This window comes from Tenrec ecaudatus, chromosome 4 (genome assembly GCF_050624435.1).
Source record: "Tenrec ecaudatus isolate mTenEca1 chromosome 4, mTenEca1.hap1, whole genome shotgun sequence".
NCBI lineage: Eukaryota > Metazoa > Chordata > Mammalia > Afrosoricida > Tenrecidae > Tenrec > Tenrec ecaudatus.
The window spans coordinates 55,904,965-55,922,855 of record NC_134533.1 but is presented as its reverse complement, the minus strand read 5'-3'; the positions used below and the strand labels follow the sequence as shown (position 1 = coordinate 55,922,855).

General features: G+C 42.8%; 1 protein-coding gene and 1 pseudogene across 1 annotated transcript in view; both read left to right on the top strand.

The window, feature by feature from the left end:
- The window catches only part of PDE3B (phosphodiesterase 3B), a 149,941-nt gene that overhangs the window by 31,369 nt on the left and 100,681 nt on the right, over positions 1 to 17,891 (top strand). The window lies entirely within an intron of this gene.
- Positions 14,281 to 15,082, top strand: LOC142446679 (transcription factor BTF3 pseudogene; annotated as a pseudogene).

The window sequence follows — 17,891 nt, the reverse complement described above, 5'->3', positions numbered from 1 at the left end:
TTGTAAATTTTAAATTTTCACTGTCTTTTTTTGTGTGTCCCAGGAAGGATTCTGGTTCTTGGTTTCATTCCTTTGGTAATATAGTTAGCTGATTTGAATGCCAATTATATACATACATTTCTGTGATTTTTCTGTTCACTGAATGTGCAAAAATGACTAATTTATTTTAATATTAGTCATAATTTTATTAACCATAAAGAACTTAATCTAACTCACAAATTTTACATCTTATATTTTAATGGTAAGAGTAAATGGATTCCCCCCCCCCCACTACATACAGCTTCTTTCTATGGGAAGGAAGGAATAGGTTTAACATTATTTTCTGTTAGCATTTTTTGAATGTGTATTGAATAAGATTAATTCAATGAATAGGTACATTAACTGTATGGTGATTATCTGGGTTTCAGTTATTTATAATATTACCTTTATCATCGAAAGTGGTTTCAAAAGCTTGACGATATTTATTGTAAGTTTTTATTCCTTTTGAAGCAACACATGCATATACCCAAAACCCAAACCCAACTCACTGCCGTAGAGTCGATTCCAACTCCATAGCAACCGCAGCAGAGAGCCTTAGCTTTCTCGCTTGGAGAAAGTTTGATGGGTTTGACGTGTCAACCTTGTGGCTAGCAGTCCAGTGCTGACCCAGCAGCGGCCACCAGGGCTCCTTCATGTATGCAGTCAAATCACCTGATGCTAAAAGACATGAAATACAAACACAGTCCCCTCTCCAGCTCTTCCCCACTTCTCAGTCGTGTTCTCTAGTGACAGGCCTTCCCGGTTCTTCCCGGTTCTTCCACTGATTCTTAGGGTATTGAACTACACAATTTAAGATTATATGACTCCCTAATTTATTTATGTAAGCAATTCCTTTATGGCAATTGAGGATTTTATCCTGCTACTATGGATGTATCACAATTAAAAAATATTTTATTGAGGGCTCATACAACTCTTACCACAATCCATACATCCATCCATGTGTCAAGTACATTTGTTGCCATCATCATTCTCAAAACATTTTCTTTCTACTTGAGCCCTTGGTATCAGCTCCTCATTTTTTCCCTTTTCTCCATCATGAACCCTTGATAATTTATAGCTAATTATTATTTTTTCAGGTCTTAAACTGTCTGATGTGTCCCTTCACCTGCTTTTCTGTTGTCTGTCCCCCAGGGAGGGGGTAATATATAGATCATTGGGATTGATTGCCCCTTTCTCCCAACCTTCCCCTTACCCCCCTGGTAATGCTACTGTCATTCTTGGTCCTGAGGGTTTTATCTGTCCTGGATTCCCTGTGTTTCCAGCTCTAATCTGTACCAGTGTACATCCTTTGGTCTAGCCGGATTTGTAACGTAGGATTGGGATCATGATAGTGGGAGGGGGGGAGCAGCATTAAAGAACTAGAGGAAAGTTGTATGTTTCGTTGTTGCTATACTGCACCCTGACTGGCTCACCTCCTCCTGGTGACCCTTCTGTAAGGGGATGTCCAGTTGCCTACAGATGGGTTTTGGGTCCCCACTCTGCACTACCCCTCATTTACAATGATGTGATTTTTTGTTCTTTGATGCCTGATAACTGATTCTATCAACACCTCGTGATCGCACAGGCTGGTGTGCTTCTTCCATGTGGGCTTTGTTGCTTCTGAGCTAGGTTTGCCTTCAAGCCTTTAAGACCCCAGACACTATATCTTTTTATAGCTGGGCACCATCATCTTTCTTCATGACATTTGCTTATGCACACATTTGTCTTCAGTGATCCTATCAGGAAGGTGAGAATCATGGAATGCCAGTTTAATAGAACAAAGTATTTTTGCATTGAGGGAGTACTTGAGTGGAGGCCCAATGCCCATCTGCTACTTTAATACTAAACCTATAAATATATGCACATAGCTCTATTTCCCCATCACCATATATAAATATATTTACATATGTACATATTTGTATTTTGCTTCTTAGTTCTTTCCTCTATTTCTTTTTACTTTCCTCTTGTCCCACTATCATGTTCAGCCTTCATTTGGCTTTCAGTATAATTCCTCTCGGTTACATTGTCCTTGATCATGTCCCACCAGGCTTCCTACACCCTCCTGGTCATTGATTTTGGATCACTTGTTGGCCCCTTGTCCTGGGTTTGTTAACACCCACTTCCTGCCCGCCCTCCCCTTTCCCATGTCCTCCATTTGTTTTTCCCTTCAGATTGTTTATCCCGCCTATCTTATGTAAATACACCTGCAGAAATAATATGCACAAAAAACAAGACAGGAAAACAAAGCAACAAAAGAAAAGAAAACAATAAAAAAACCAATGACAAAAAATAGAGAAGCCTGTAAATAGTTCACGTCCTTTAGGAGTGTTTTCCTGTCCAGTCTGATGGGGTGCCTCGCCTTGGCCCCAAAGGCTATTTTTGGTATTCCCTGGGGACTCTGTTGCTCTGTTCCCCTTGCTGTTCTGTTGCATGCCCTTAGTGTTTCGTCTCAGTGTGCTGGGATCAGTTCAGGCACAATTCCTGCACTGTGTCTCCAGTGTTGTCCCCTGTAGCACCATAGGTTAGTGAAGGACATCTTGTCTCGTGGTGGGGCCGGCCCTATGGTTCTCTCTGTGCATTGGCTGCTCTGAGGAGGAATACCGACTTCAGGGTTTGGCGGGCCAGAATGTGTTCCACTCTCTTCCTCCCCTCTTCATTTGCTCCTTGTGCCCTGATGAGGCTTGTCCCTCTCCCTGAGCTGTAGCTTCAGTGCTGTCCTCTGAAGTGAATTCTGTGTGTGTGTGGGGAGGGGTGGGGGTGGTGGGGGGAGGGCTGTCCACGTAGTTGGGACTGGGGCCAGCCCCTCAGACCTTTCTATTGGCACCATTTTAAAATTAGTGTTTGGTATTTAAGTTCTTTGAGAATGACACTAAGGTTTGCTGTTGAACCAAGCACACTTTTCTGTTGGTTTTTCTTTAAGCACCCAATGTTACTATGGAAACTTCCCATAGCTTTCTGACTTCGCCTGGAACTTTAGGAATTACCCCTAACCATGGTCTTAGCACATTTTATGGTGCTACCCTTTGGTGTGTGTCTTTTTGTGCTACTGTGCTGGACAGTTGATGGGCCTTCAAAGCCCTGGTGCCGTAGAGGGTTTCGCTTGGACTGCTGACCACAAAGCCGGCACTTTGAAAACCGCCAGCTGCTCCACAGGACTGTGGCGGGGCTCGACTCCCCGAATCATGTATAGTCTTGGAAGCCCATAGGGCACTTCCACTCTGTCCCATGGGTTCCCTGTGAGACAGGATCGACTCGATGGCAGTGAGTTTGTTTTGGTGGTTAGCAGCCGAGTGCTTAGACCCCTACACCACCGGGGCAACTGGTGAGCTGGTGAGTTTGGTTTCGGAAGGAACCTTGGTGGTACAGTAGGCTGCTAACTGCAAGGCTCGTGGCTCAAACCTACCAGGCACTCCATGAAAGAAAGATGATACTGTTTGCTCCCGTAGACGGACATCCTCAGAAGCACTAAAGAGCACTTCTACCGAGTCTCGTAGGAGTGTCAGGATTGACTTGTGGTCAGTGGACTTTTATTTAGGAGATAGGGATCTGTTTGGCAAATACTTTCTGTATTTGGGGGAGTAATTTCCCTCCTCCCACCCTGCATTACTGCCTTTCTTAACTTCCTGTGAGTTGGACACTGTATCTCCTCGATTCTCTAGTTTTTAGAACCCTTTTCCCCTCACGGTCCATCTCTGAGGCTTTGTGTCTTGTTTCTAGCTTTCATTCACTCTATCTTCCTGTCCTTCTACTGAATTACAAGTTTTTTGTTGCCGTAATTTTTATTTTGTGTAAGGCTTACTGTAACTGCTCTTTTAAGCTTTTTGTTTATTAACCTGAATAAATACAGATTTATTTTACATAGTGCAGAATAAGTGAGGCAAGGCAAATCTGGGAGTAAAACTGGAGCCTTAATGTTCTGTGATTTCATTTAAATCCATATGGATGGTTACATTATGTTTGAATGGCGGAGTATATACCCAGTCTTGACTAATTTGCAGTGAAATAATTTGACCTCAATTGTGACGCTACATATGTCATAGTTGCATTCTTTGTGTTTATAATCGAGACTATCTGATAGCCAAATTAGGTGGAAAAATTATACACAATTAAAAAAACTGGGTGGTTAATAACCACTTTGAGTCTTTTGTGAGCTTTTTAAAGCGAAGAGCACATTAAGTATTGTTTTGTACATGTTGAATTAGGTGCTGAGCAAGCTAGGATGCACTGACTGCTAATAGATGCCTACGTGCTGAATACGGCACTCCAGGACTTTTCACTGTTGTGGAAAATTTGCAGCTAATTTGCTAACAATTACCTTCCTGGTGATGGCTGTTGTTGTTAGGTTTTGTCAGTGGACTCCAACTCTTAGTGACGTCATGCCCAACAGAATGAAGCAGTGCCTGGTCCTGTGCACCCTCAGGATTGCTCTGTGTTTGAGCCCATCAGTGTAGCCACCGTGTCAGTCCAGCTTGGTGAGGGCCTTCCTTATACTTTTCGATTTCTTCTAATTCTCAATCGCAGGGGGTTCTTTCCATTTAAGATTTGCATTTGCTTTGGCTTGTGACCTGGGCTCACTACCAGCATGAGACTACTTTAACTGAAATTCCAGATTGCCCTCGGCTTACAACAGATTCGTGTTTCCATGAACTGCGTTTAGGGCGGTCCGTTTTCTGTTGATGTTTTTTACACGTTATCTTTAATAATATATACTATGCAGCATGTTGCGGTGCGTAATTTCCTGATAGTCACTCAGAGATGTTCATGTCTACATTTTGCTGTTTGAAACCACTGCGTAGCAGAATATGGATATGTACGCACACACATACTTACATAGGTGGAATTTGCTGTTAGGTCAGAATTAACAACGGAATGAGTGGTCAGGATGGAACCCTGCTGTCCTATGAGCCAAGGACTGCTGGTTTAAGGTTGAGTGTGTTTTTTTACTGCAGTGGTAGGGTGGATTCATTTTACAAATCCGTGAGCGTTGTGGCTGGTGGTTCAAATTCATAGGGGAGATTTTACTCTTCCCTCTACCTAAGGTCAAAATTGGGAAGGTCAGTTTCTGTGTCATTGCTTTCCATTTTCGTACGTATACCTCTTCTGTCAGAACTTTATTCTGGTGCGTCTCATTATAGTCCTCATCTTGGACATTTATTGTGTGTGTTGTGTGCTTACTTATGGAGACATATATAAACAATCACAACGAGGCACATTTCCCCTCTTGCTAGCGTTCACATTGTACCTTTTAAACACGTGCTCCTGATGGTATGTTCTTTCTCTCCATGGTCTCACAGTATCTTTAGCCTGGCCTGAGCTAGCATTCCAAAAGTAAAATAACATCCAACTTAATGTAATTCGAGTTCTCTGAGCCATTTGTTTTGGGAAGAGGCTGCTCTGCCTCCCTCTGCAAAATCCACAGTGATTTGGGGTTAGCGGAACGTTCGTATGATAGTGTAAAGCAGGCTCGCCACGAGCTGGCCTGGAGGTGATGGCAGTGAAGTGTGGCTTGATCGTAAATTACATCAATGATTGTACGGATGCTCTGGAGATAGCGCTGGTGCTGCGTCGTTTGCAGCTTAGCTCTCCTGGTTGCTTGGTCTTCCTGAGCCTTTGTTTTCTTCTAGAGATGGGTTTGTTAATGTTGGCATTGATGTGAATTGCCGTTGACTCAGCGGTGCCACAAAGAGACCATGTGTATCACAGAACAAGATGCTTCCCCGCCCTGCGCCGTCTTCCTGGTTGCTGCTGTGCCTCAGTCCATTGTTGCAGCCATTCTGTCATCTCACTGACCTTCTACTTTATAAAACATGATGTTCTTTTCTACTAATTTGATCTTTCCTGATGAAACGTCCAATGTTCCTTGACCTCAGTCGTCAAAGTCCTGCTATTCTTGCGTCGAAGGAACGTTGGAGTTGTTTTTCTTCTAACATTGGATTATTTGTTCTTCTGACACTCACAGTCTGAGGTGGCTGTCGAAAGTTTGTGGGAAAATTAAGTGATCTTTTAATTCCATTTCCCCACCACCAATTTTTATTTTGGGAAGCTTCCTAGTATATCCAAAGAAGTATTTTTAACAACACCTCAATTCAAAAGCATTCCCTTTCTTCCAGGCTTTAAAAATTTTTTCCTATTGTCCATTTTCACATGCGTATGAGGCAATTGAAAAGAATGTGTTTGTTGAGCATTAGTACTTAACGTACTTACTGATGAACATCAAGGAATATAGACTTCTATGTGAATTACACCTGACTGTGAAGGAGCTGACCCATAATAACGTCATGACAAATGGAGAAGAAATATTCTCAACAGTTTCAATCTATGTGATCAAAAATTAACATCCATGGAAATACAGGTCAAGCATACAAATGATGGAAAAAATTCTTCTGCAAAAGACTTTAAAGCTCTTGGTGGTTTTTTTTTTTTTTTTTTAAGGTTTCTAATGAGATAGGATGGTGTAGTGGGCTCCACATTGGGCTGTTAACCAAAGGTTAGCTCTTCACCTATCAGCTGCACCTTAGGAGAAAGATAAGAGTATTCCCGGAGAGATTTACAATCTCAGAAACCCTAGGTAGGGTTGATTTAAGTCTGAACTCACTCTACGGAAGTTACCTGTGTGTGTGTGTGTGTGTGTGTGTGTGTGTGTGTGTGTGTGTGTGTAGTTTAATAAGAAAATGTACGGATAGGTGTAGAGTGGTGGATGGCACAGATGCAGTGCTGAATAGATGGTAATTTTATTTTTTGTGTTTGTGGACTTCGATGGCTCTTTGTTTTTGCACAGGACATCCCCTGCGGCCCAGTCCCTCTCCTTTCGGAATTATAGCTTGCCTGCCCTCCATCTCCCAACCACCAAGAGAGGTGGGCATTCTTCCTGGCCAGTCTTAAGCTAACCTCCTCAATGCAGGTCTAGGTGGACAGGGGTCCAAATCTATCAGAGTGCTTTCCAGGCAGGGGTTAGTACATAGGTCTTGGGGAAAACTCTCCACTGGGATCACCAAGGTGAGATTAAGTTTTTGGAAAGCTGTTGGCAACTGCCTTCTGATTCTGTATGGAGATCTGTTTATCTAAAGAAGGCGAGGGTAGACCAAATAAGCAGGGGAAGAGGGGAGTGGGGGAGAGAACGAGAGAGAACCCAGGTCCCTCCTGGGAGGCCTTTCTTCCTGCAGCTGCGCTTTCAGAGTTTCCTCGCTCTGTGATCCCATAAACACTTTCTTTTCTTCTTAAGGAAGTTTAAGTGGACTTTCTACCACTTGCAACAAAGAGATCTGAGTAATAAGATGGTGATACTATTTGCATATTGATCCATTCTTGCCCAAAGAACTGCCATTGCTTCTGTGCTAAGTAGTCAAATACAAGTGTGTAGGCCACTGAATGGAGGATTACTGTGTGCAAAGAAATATGCTTTTCTCTTTTTTGATCATTTTATTGGGGGCTCATTCAACTCTTAATCACAATCCATCCATCCATTGTGTAAAGCACATTTGTACATTCGTTACCCTCATCATTCTCAAAACATTTGCTCTCCACTTAAGACCCTGGCATCAGCTCCGCATTTCCCCCTTCCCTCCCTGCTCCCCACTCCCTCATGAACCCTTGATGATCTAGAAATTATTATTTTGTCATATCTTTCCCTGTCCGACATCTTCCTTCACCCACTTTTCTGCTGTCCAACCTCAGGGAGGGGATTATATGTAGATCCCTGTCATACGTTTCCCCTTTCCACCCTACCCTCCCTCCACCCTCCTGGTATTGCCACTCTCAGCACTGGTTCTGGAGGGATCATCCTTCCTCGATTCCTTGTGTGAAATATGATTATCTTAGGAACATCCTAGAGTTAAAAGTTGTTCTCCTCTATGTAATTCCTGTCCCCCCCCTTCTGAATCCAGCTTGTATGTCACAAAAGAATCTCAGCCCATTTCAGTTTTCCTTTTCCCTTCTTTTTATAGCCACTCAGACCAAAGTTTAGATCAGAAGGGTGAGGACTGGGGGGCGGGTTTCAGGTTGTGACCCCCCCCTGTCTCTTTGAAAAAAATTGACTTTGTTTTTGTTGATTTCTATATTTGTTTATTTTCCCTTTTGCTTGTGGAATATAAGAGATACAAAGAAAAACGGATTCGGTGCATTTGCACAGCCCATGTCCCCGAGTCGGGGAAAGTCTCCTATGAACCCTTCCCATAGGTTTATTTCCCCCAGCCCCTTTCAAACTCTCCTCCCTCCTTCCCTTCCGGTCCCTGGCCTCTGCCCCTGCCCTCCCTGGACCTGGTCTTTTCATAGTCTTTAAAGCCTTATCCAAACTGTCTCGTCTAGGGCCTGTCTCTTTACCACTGCCCCTCTCCCAAGCATGGTGCCTTCTCTAAGGAGTAGTCTCGCTCTTGACAATATGCCTAAGTGTGTGAGACCAAGCTGGTCATCCTTGTCTCTAAGGAGCACTCTGGTCTGCTTCTTTCAAGACAGACGTGTTAGTTCTTTGGGCAGCCATGGCATTTTCCGTAGTCTTCACCAGCAACGTAATCCAAATGCATCGATTGTTCCATCATTCTTATTCATCGCCCAACTTGTACCATACCTTCTAGAGGAGCCCTGGTGGCATAATGGTTACACATTGGGCTGCAATCTGCAAGGTCAGCAGTTCAAAACCACTAACCACTTCCTGGGAGAAAGACAGGGCTTTCTACTCCCATGAAGAGTTACAAGCTTGGAAACTCACAGAGGCAGTTCTGTCCTGTCCAAAAAGGTTGCTATGAGTTGGCATCGATTCAGTGGTAGTGAGTGTCCCCTCTTCTGAGTCTGACCCGAACCTCTGCCAGCTCCCTGTCCATGTGCTGCTGCAACCATTGTTGGATGATCCTCAGCAAAATTTTACTGTCATGTGATATTAATGTCACTGTTCTATAATTTGAGCAATCTGTTGAGCTACCTTTCTTCGGAATGGGTATAAATATGGATCTCTTCTAGTCAGTTGGCCAAGTACTTGTCTTCCAAATTTCCTGGCACAGGTGAGTGAGTTCTTCCAGTGCTTCATCAGCTTGTTGGAACACTTCAAATGGTATTCCATCAATTCCTGAAGCCTTGTTTTCGGCTAATGCTTTCAATGCAAGAACTTCTTCATTCAGTACCATAGGTTCCTTGCTCATGAATTTATCCTTGTATTAAAACCTGTAGTTTGTCCCTGTTTTCTCACTGATGGTCTTTATAATTCTAGGGTATATGTTTAAGTTTGCAATTAGTTCATCTGGAGTTTGCTTCTGTACATGGTTTGAGGTATTGGTCCCGTTTCGTTCTTTTGCAGGTGGAGATTCAATTTCTCTGGTACCTTTTATTGAGAAGGTTATGTTTTCATATCTATCATTATACAAATACCAAGCTGTTTTGATTACTGTGGCTGAGTAATAGGTTTCTAAACTAATTTTTAACTTTATAGTGGACACCAGGGTACAATTATTAGCAAAGTGAAACATTTTTAGGTATTCATAGATCTAACTTTTGCTGTCTTTGTTTCCGTGAGATGATCTGAAGTAGACGTTGGGGCCCATAGTGCGTCTGAGAAGACTGGAGGGGTGAGGAAGCAGTGTCGGCATCCGTGGCTGGGGAAAGGTTTTGTGTGTTCTCAGTGAGGAGAGTTAGTCTGGACAGGGGCCAAGAATCACAGTGTGGCCACATTCACATGGAAGTTTGTAATTTGATTAGGACTTGAGAACGTGTTAGGGATGGAAAATGTTCCTCTAGAATCATTGTGCAGACGGAAAACCCATGTAACGAGAATGGTAGGTTTTAGAAGCTGTATACATGACATGGCAGAGGAGGCGTGTCACCTCCTCTTCATGATGGCAGAGAATCACCATCAGCATCGGTGCAAAGCTGATTCCTTGACATGCTGCTTCTCTGCTGTGGTGGATCATGTTTGCAGTGGCCACACAGAACTCAAAGATGATACTCGGGTTCTGGGGTTTATTAGGGAAGGAGTAAGTTACAATTCAGCTCCGGAGAGTCTCTCCCCGACTGTGCTGCAGCCAACTAGCTGGTCCTGGATTGCTCAGGCAAGTGTTCCAAAGCTCTGCTCATCACGGATGATCATCGGGTCTTCTCGTCGAAGGCACTCTGCTTCCACAGCAGGTCTCCTGCCTGAAGGCACTGAGCTTTCCCAGTCGATGGACGAGAAGCTCCACTTCTGTTCTCGTGCTGCTGCTGTCTCCAGTGCTGAAACGCTTTCTCTGTCTGTCTCTGGATCTAGACGGTTTCTGGTGCAGGTATCTTGGATCTCCTGGATCTGGGATCTCTCTTCTAGCTCTTCTTTTTTGGTGGCGTGAGATTCTCCTTTTATCTTATACCTAGTGGGATGGCATAATGGACCAGTCCCACGTTAGGATTCTGTATGCCTCATTTACATAATCCCATTCCTACAAGAGTGCCATGTACCTTATCGGCATCATTATACCAACTAGCTCTCCAATTCCCTTGGTGGGCTACAAGCACCTTCCATCTTCATGGTCCTACCCATGATGGGGGCCATATTCAATGACTCACTGCACCACAGATGTGAAGAAAAAGTTCAGTTATTTTTCCAAGTCAAGGTTGGGGATGTTTTTTCCCCCTGCCAATGGCCATTTCGAAATTTATATCATTGGGTTTGGGCTTTACAAAATTATCAACTTAAAAATTTGCCTACTCTATTTGGGCAGACATTTAATTACATAACCCACTCATTGGGCTGCTATTCTTGAGGTCAGCAGTTCAAAACCATCAGCCACTTCTTGGGAGAAAGAGGAGGCTTTCTACTCCTGTACAGAGTTACAATCCTGGAATCCCATAGGGACAGTTCTACTTTGTGCACTGTTGTTGCTCTGAGTTGGTATCAACTTGATGGCAGTGACTTTAATACGACGGCCGCAACTATTTCTGTTGGTGATGCCTGTGATGTTAGCTGCTACTGATGATTTTGAGGGCCTTAGATGGCCTGCAGGCCGCCGGACATTCTCTACTCTTGCTCTAAGCTAAGGGGTAGCTGCATTGAGATGGTAGTGTAAGGAGTGCATTTACCCTTGTGTTTAGAGGCTCGTTAATTGTTATGGGTTAACTTGTGTTCTCATAAATACATGGGTATTTGGCTGAACCATGGCACTCAGTGGTTTGACAGGTATGCGACGTGGTCGTTATGTGATGGCCCCCCATACTGTGACCTGCGAGATAAGCCAGTAACAGAGTTAGGGATGGGATGGAACACCCTTAATCCTTTTTTAAAAAAAAACTCATTTTATTGGGTACTCTTACAGATTCACAACATTCCATAGTTCCGTCACAGCAAGCAGCATCCTATGATTGCCACCACATCGGATTCAAAGCATGCTATTTCTTCTTCAACTCCTTGACATCAGCTCCCCTCCATCCCCTCCCTCCCCTATCCTTCCCCCCAAGAACCCATCTTTATTTTATTTGCTGCACCTTACACCATCCAATACTCTGACTCTTAATTTCCATCACAGCCCTAATTTTATATAAGAGAAGTTTCTCTGGGACGTGGCCTGCAGCACCTGCTATTTTATGAGACATAAAAGGAGATAAAAGTTAGCATTGTGAGAGGGACTTATTGCCTCGGGTAAAGAAGACCCAGGAGTGGACTGGGCCCCTTTGACCTGGAGTCGCTGCACTGGGAAACTCCTGAATCCAGGAAAGATTGATGCCAAGACACATGGAGCTATATATATGAAATTCTGGGCCTAGAGGTTGAAAGGAGATAGGTCCTTTCCTCAGTTCCAGAGATAAAGCTGTCTCCTAGAGCCAGCACTTTGAATTCGGACATGTAGCTGGTGAGGTAGGGGGTTATATTTTGGACTGCTAACCACAAGGTCAGAAGTTTGAAATGAGTAGCCACTCTGCAGGAAAAAGATAGGGCTTTCTACTTCCATAAGCAGTCAGTCTCAGAAACCTCAGGAGCAATTCTGTCCTATCTTGTAGGGTCGCTATGAGTCAGACTTGACTCAATGGCAGTGAGCTGGACATTGCTTTGGGGTTTTATTGAAACGGGGAGAATAGATTTCTCTTTGTTTCAGTTTTCAATCTGTGGTGTTCCTATTCTAGTAACACTAGATAGCTAAGACAATTAGTATTTAAAATTTACCCAAGATTGGAAAAGTGGCTTATCTGGATAAGCCTTTAAGTTGATGCTGACTTACATTGACTCTCTGGGACTGGGTAGAACTGTCCCCATAGAGTTTCTTAGCCCGTAATATTTATAGGAACAGCCCATGGTCGTTTCAGACACATGCTTTTCAAAGAGATGCTAATCCTGTGGATTGCTTTAGCTAGCTGTCTTTGCAGGTGATTGCTTTGGAGAAGTAGAGCCCTCCTGCTATTGTCAGACATACTGTTTTAATAAATGTCTTAAGTACGGAGCTGCGGTACAGGCTGTCCCATGACCCCTTTAATGTGCCTCATAAAATTGTACACAAAGAACAGGATCAAGGTCTTTTGCTGTCTGGTTCATAGTGTTCTTTCATTTAGTATTTATGTTTAAAAAACTGGAATAGCAATTATATGTAAGGCCTAAAGGATAATGAAGTAGTGTTTGCCTCAGGAAGATTATATTCTCATAGAGATAAAATATTTACACCGTATCTGTAACTCAAAGCACTGTAAAAGTGTATTCAATGTCTTGTGCTGAGTGTGATCTGTATGAAGGTCTGAGGGAAAGATATTATCGGAGTCCAAGTGAGCTGACCAGGAAGATGTCGCCCAGAAGGTAAAGTTGAAACCAGGGGTGAGCTAGTATATAAGTCAGATTTAAGTCGATAAAGGTTTTGTTTTTTTTTTTAAAGCAGAGGAAATACTCTGTTGGATAAAAGCAGTCTCAATGTCACTTGGCCGGGGTTCAGGGTGCTTCTACAGCTCTACTACGTTTAAGAGGATTTATGGGAGGATGCCAGTTTACCACCACTTTATATACATAGGGGACTGTTGATAGTGACGATGCTTTTGTTTGTTTTTCATTGCTGTGGTAGGTGACTAGATTATTAATGAAAGAGAAAGCCTACTTTCTCAGCATCCTAGCTAATCTGTGATCTCTGATAATCATTTACCATGCTCTAGTCAGGGGAAAGCCTCAGAAAAAGGAACTTGATAAATGAGTGTGTGCTTGCATGTATGTGTATGCATGTGTGACTTTCTCTTTGCATCGATTCTGATAGATTGCAAACTCAAATGAATATGAAGACATTCTTTTGTTGACTCCAATTAAAAAAGAACAAGCCGAATCAATATAGAACAACACCATATAACAACAAATATGCTATTTAAACTCTTTCAAAGTGTGCAACTCACCAACGTTAATTATGGTCACCCGGCAGAGAAGGGGTGTGAAGGGAGACTCCAGATAGGGCAAGATATGACAAAATAACAATCTATAAATTATCAAGGGCTCATGAGGGAGGGGGGAGCGGGGAGGAAGGGGGAAAAAAAGAGGACCTGATACAAAGGGCTTAAGTGGAGAGCAAATGCTTTGAAAATGATGAGGGCAAGGAAGGTACGGATGTGCTTTATACAATTGATGTATGTATATGTATGAATTGTGATAAGAGTTGTATGAGCCCCTAATAAATTGTAAAAAAAAAAAATATGGTCACCATGCTGTACAACTGTCACCACTGTGTCCTTACCCTCCTTGTAAGCATGCTTTTGTGTTTGCGGCTCTAAGTTAGAGTGGCAAGAGTTCACACAGTTTGGAAATGATATGTTGTTACTTGAAGATTGAATTGCTTATTGTGAAAAATTGAGCATGTTATTTCCTGGGATGATCCATGGGCAAACGTGATGCTTTTAGAAAAATGGAGAGTGACTTGGAAGAGCAAGGTCCAACAGAGCTTTCGGCAATGGTGCCAGTGTTCTTTAATTCTGCGCTGTGCAGTATGGTGGCCACTAACCTCTTGGGGCGACTCAGCCATTGTAATAGGAGTTTTGAGTTCCATGTGGCTAGTGGGTGATTTCTGATGACCTACCTTGGTGCCGGGAGTCAGTTCCAGGGAATTTAAAGGAATGGTTGGTTGAAGTGTCCTCTAAATTCTTCCTGGGTAAGGTTAAAATTTGGACCTGAAGCATTGTTAGAATTGCAGAAATCCAGGCATCACCCCAGATTCACTAACATCTGAATCATAATGTGTTCACCAGGTGATTTCAAGCACTTTAACATTTGAGAACCACTGTTTATAGACTGTTAAGGGAAAAAGAGATTCCAAATTAAATAAAGCTTATAGAAACCCATTTATGGGGGTCACTTCCGGCCTCCCTCTAGCTGCCATCTTGCGTCCCCACGTGTGTGCGCCTAATCTCAGCTGGTCTGCCAAAGACCCCCTGAGCGCCAGCCCTAGCCCCCCGCGCGGCCCCATTTCCACTCCGACAAGATGAAAGAGACGATCATGAATCAAGAGAAACTCGCCAAACTGCAGGCACAAGTGCGCATTGGTGGGAAAGGAACTGCCCGCAGAAAGAAGAAGGTGGTTTACAGAACAGCCACAGCAGATGACAAAAAACTGCAGTTCTCCTTAAAGAAGCTCGGGGTCAACAATATCTCTGGTATTGAAGAGGTGAATATGTTTACAAACCAGGGAACAGTGATCCACTTTAACAACCCCAAAGTCCAAGCATCACTGGCTGCGAACACCTTCACCATCACCGGCCATGCTGAGACAAAGCAGCTGACAGAGATGCTCCCCAGCATCTTGAACCAGCTGGGCGCAGACAGCCTGACTAGCTTAAGGAGACTGGCTGAAGCACTGCCAAAGCAATCTATGGATGGAAAGGCCCCACTTGCTACAGGAGAAGATGATGATGATGAGGTTCCAGATCTTGTGGAGAACTTTGATGAGGCATCCAAGAATGAGGCTAACTGATTTGAGTCGGCTTCTGGGAAGATGAAACTTGAGGAAGTGACTTGGAGCTGCTATTTTATATGACTGCTTTTTAAATTTGTTTTGTGTATGGATCTGATAAAATCTAGATCTCTAATATTTTTAAGCCCAAGCCTTTCGGACTTTGCAGCTCTTTTACGTTTCGCTTATACATGACTCATTCTTTGCAGCCAGATACGCTGAAGAAGCCTGGGAATAAAAGTTGAAACAGAGGTTAATAAAATTCTTTGCCTAGTTAAAAAAGAAACTCATCTATGAAGTCTTAAATAGGACAAAGACAATAAAGATAAAGAAAAGCCACTTGATAAAGGAGACCATCAACACAAGGCCATAATAGCATCTGAGCACCCACAGCCACTCGACCACGTATGTGAGACTTGAACAGTAACGACGACTGTCACAAAATCATGATCAGTGGCAGATTAATCTATCACAGATGTAGGTGGGACTACAGAAGCAGTAAAGAGATCATGATTGGGACACACACACACACACACACACACACACACACACGACTGTGGATTGGTCTGGGGCCCTATGAACAAAGCAGTAAGGTAGTAATTTACTGAGTCAAGAGTATGGGACCTTAGTATTGTAACTTCCTTTAAGTGCAAACCCAGGCAAGTAAGTTCCTGAAGGCTTCACTGTGCCTCCCCAGACTTGTTTGTAGATGGTAGTACCTAATCCATTTTCAAAAACACTTTGCCTAAAGCAAAGTTCTTTATGTTGCGGGGAAGAACTTAGTGGACACTTAATCTGTGTGGAAGCTGAGAAATGGATTTAGGGGTCCCGTTGTAAACTTGCTTTCCACAAATCTAGTGCTAAATTTCAAGCTCTAGTACAAGACCATCCCCTTTGTAAATGGGTATATTAACCAGAATTTCGAAGTGGGCAATTAAAGATGAACATTCCTGAAGAGTGTCAGAGATGAACCTACTTTTAAATGGTTATGTAAAAATCGATAGGAGAGATCTTTTATTATGAGCCAGCCCTATAGGTTGCACAGATGATGTTTTAAAAATATATGTGAACATGTACATAGCAAATTAGTTTCCCATTGAACATTTTTGTACAGAGTTGTGCTTCTTCTTGCCATCTCAACTTTGCTTTGGGGCAGATGTTGATTCAGGGAGCACATTTCTCACAAGTACTGTTTACTTCATAAGCTAATCTATTATTTGAGTGAAAGGAGACTTGTGCTTTGAGGGATTCCAGTAAGTCTGATATTTGGGGGGAATTTGAGTTAAGTTCTCCATTTCTCTCTCATTCTACCTGGGACCTTCTACTGTTACCCTGGTCCGAGCAGTGAGTGGTGGTAGATGGGTACCATCTACTCTTACCTTGGGCTGGGAGGGCCTGTGGTGTGGGTAGCGAGGGCTGCGATGCATCCGAATCTACTCCGTGCTCGTGTGTTTGATTTTTTGCTTTTAGTTTGGTGGACTAGGTTTGTCGTCGAGCCCTTGATTTCCTTTACTCTCTTTTGCCCCAGATGGAAAGAGATTAATAGTTATTTCTTAGATGGCTGCTCATCAGCTGTGAAAACTCCCAAGTGCTTCTCACCAAACTAGCATGGAGAACGTGCTGACCTCTGCTATGCCAGTTGACCGAGTTGTCCCACAAGACTTTGGCCACAACCCCTGGAGCCCAGTAGACCAATCCCGGGAGGTGGTTCAATGTATTTAGGACGTCTCTGTAACTGTGCCCCTACTGTTCTTTACGAAATACGTGAATAGATAGAGGGGGATTCTAAAAAGTTCATGCAAATGTGGAATGAAAAGAGTGGAATTTGCTCATAATCTTTTCAAAGCCCCCTCGTGTATGTAGCGTACCTGAACATGCATATATGTGTGCCTACACAGAATTTTAAATGAAGAGAAAAGTATGTGCCCGGTGTAACTTGCTCAGGTGGCAGATTATTGCTTGAACCGTAGCTTAAGTACACAATCATATCAGATGCTAGTCATGCAATACGTTAGCAATTCTGTCAAGCTGTTTTCTAGCATCTTTTCTAGCCATACTTAAATTTAAAAATATTTTTAAAATATGTGTTCAACATAGTAATATTAAGTTATAATAATTTACGGATTTTTTGTTTGCTCCCTTTCCCTGAAAGACAGGACTGTTAGACTTTAATTTCTCTCTGCTCCATTTTTAATTACATGCAATGCATGTCTGAAGTCTAGAAGTATATTGCCATATGTCTTAATGAGAAAATAGCCATGCAAAATGTAGTTAAAGAAGTCTGTTAAGTAGATTTAATATGCCATGATTAGCGAGATATTTGAAGACATAATATTCAGAGCCTGGAAATTTTATTTGGGTTTTAAACATTTTTAGGTAGTTCTTAGTTTCAGTCAGAGTTGATTCACTAGCAGTGAGTTAGTTTGCTATATAAACATCTTAAGCATATCTGCTTACGTGAATTACATACTTAACTATATTTTGTGTGCCTCGTTTAATTATTAAAAGCCAGTGCAAACTCTAATAATCCACACAGTGAACCAGTGTGCAGCATTTCTGTTTTACTAACTTCTCAATAAAGGTTCTCCTCCCCCAAATCTAAATGTACTATTTGATTAATAAGAGTCAACACAAAGCTGATTCCAGTGAGGCACAGGCTAAGCATGTCTCAGACTTCCAGTTTCTCTAAGCCGCGGCACCACGCTGTCATTCCTGACGTCAACTACTGTCTGTCTTCCATCACTTCTTGTCTTTTTGATCTCCTGGGTGTGGAAAGTACAGTGGTGAGTTCTGTGAGACATTGTATTAGTAACTACCATGGCCTCCCTAAGAGTGGGTCACTTCTTGCTGTCGGGACTCCGTATTCTAGTGCTTCTGTGTTCTGAGCATCTAAGTTGCCCTGGCCTTTGGGCTGTTTCTTTTAGGATGATTCTTGATTTCCAGGTGTTCACATTTCCTGTGTCTTCACCTGGACTACTCTTCCACCATCTTTACATCACTTGTTCCCTTACTTGATCC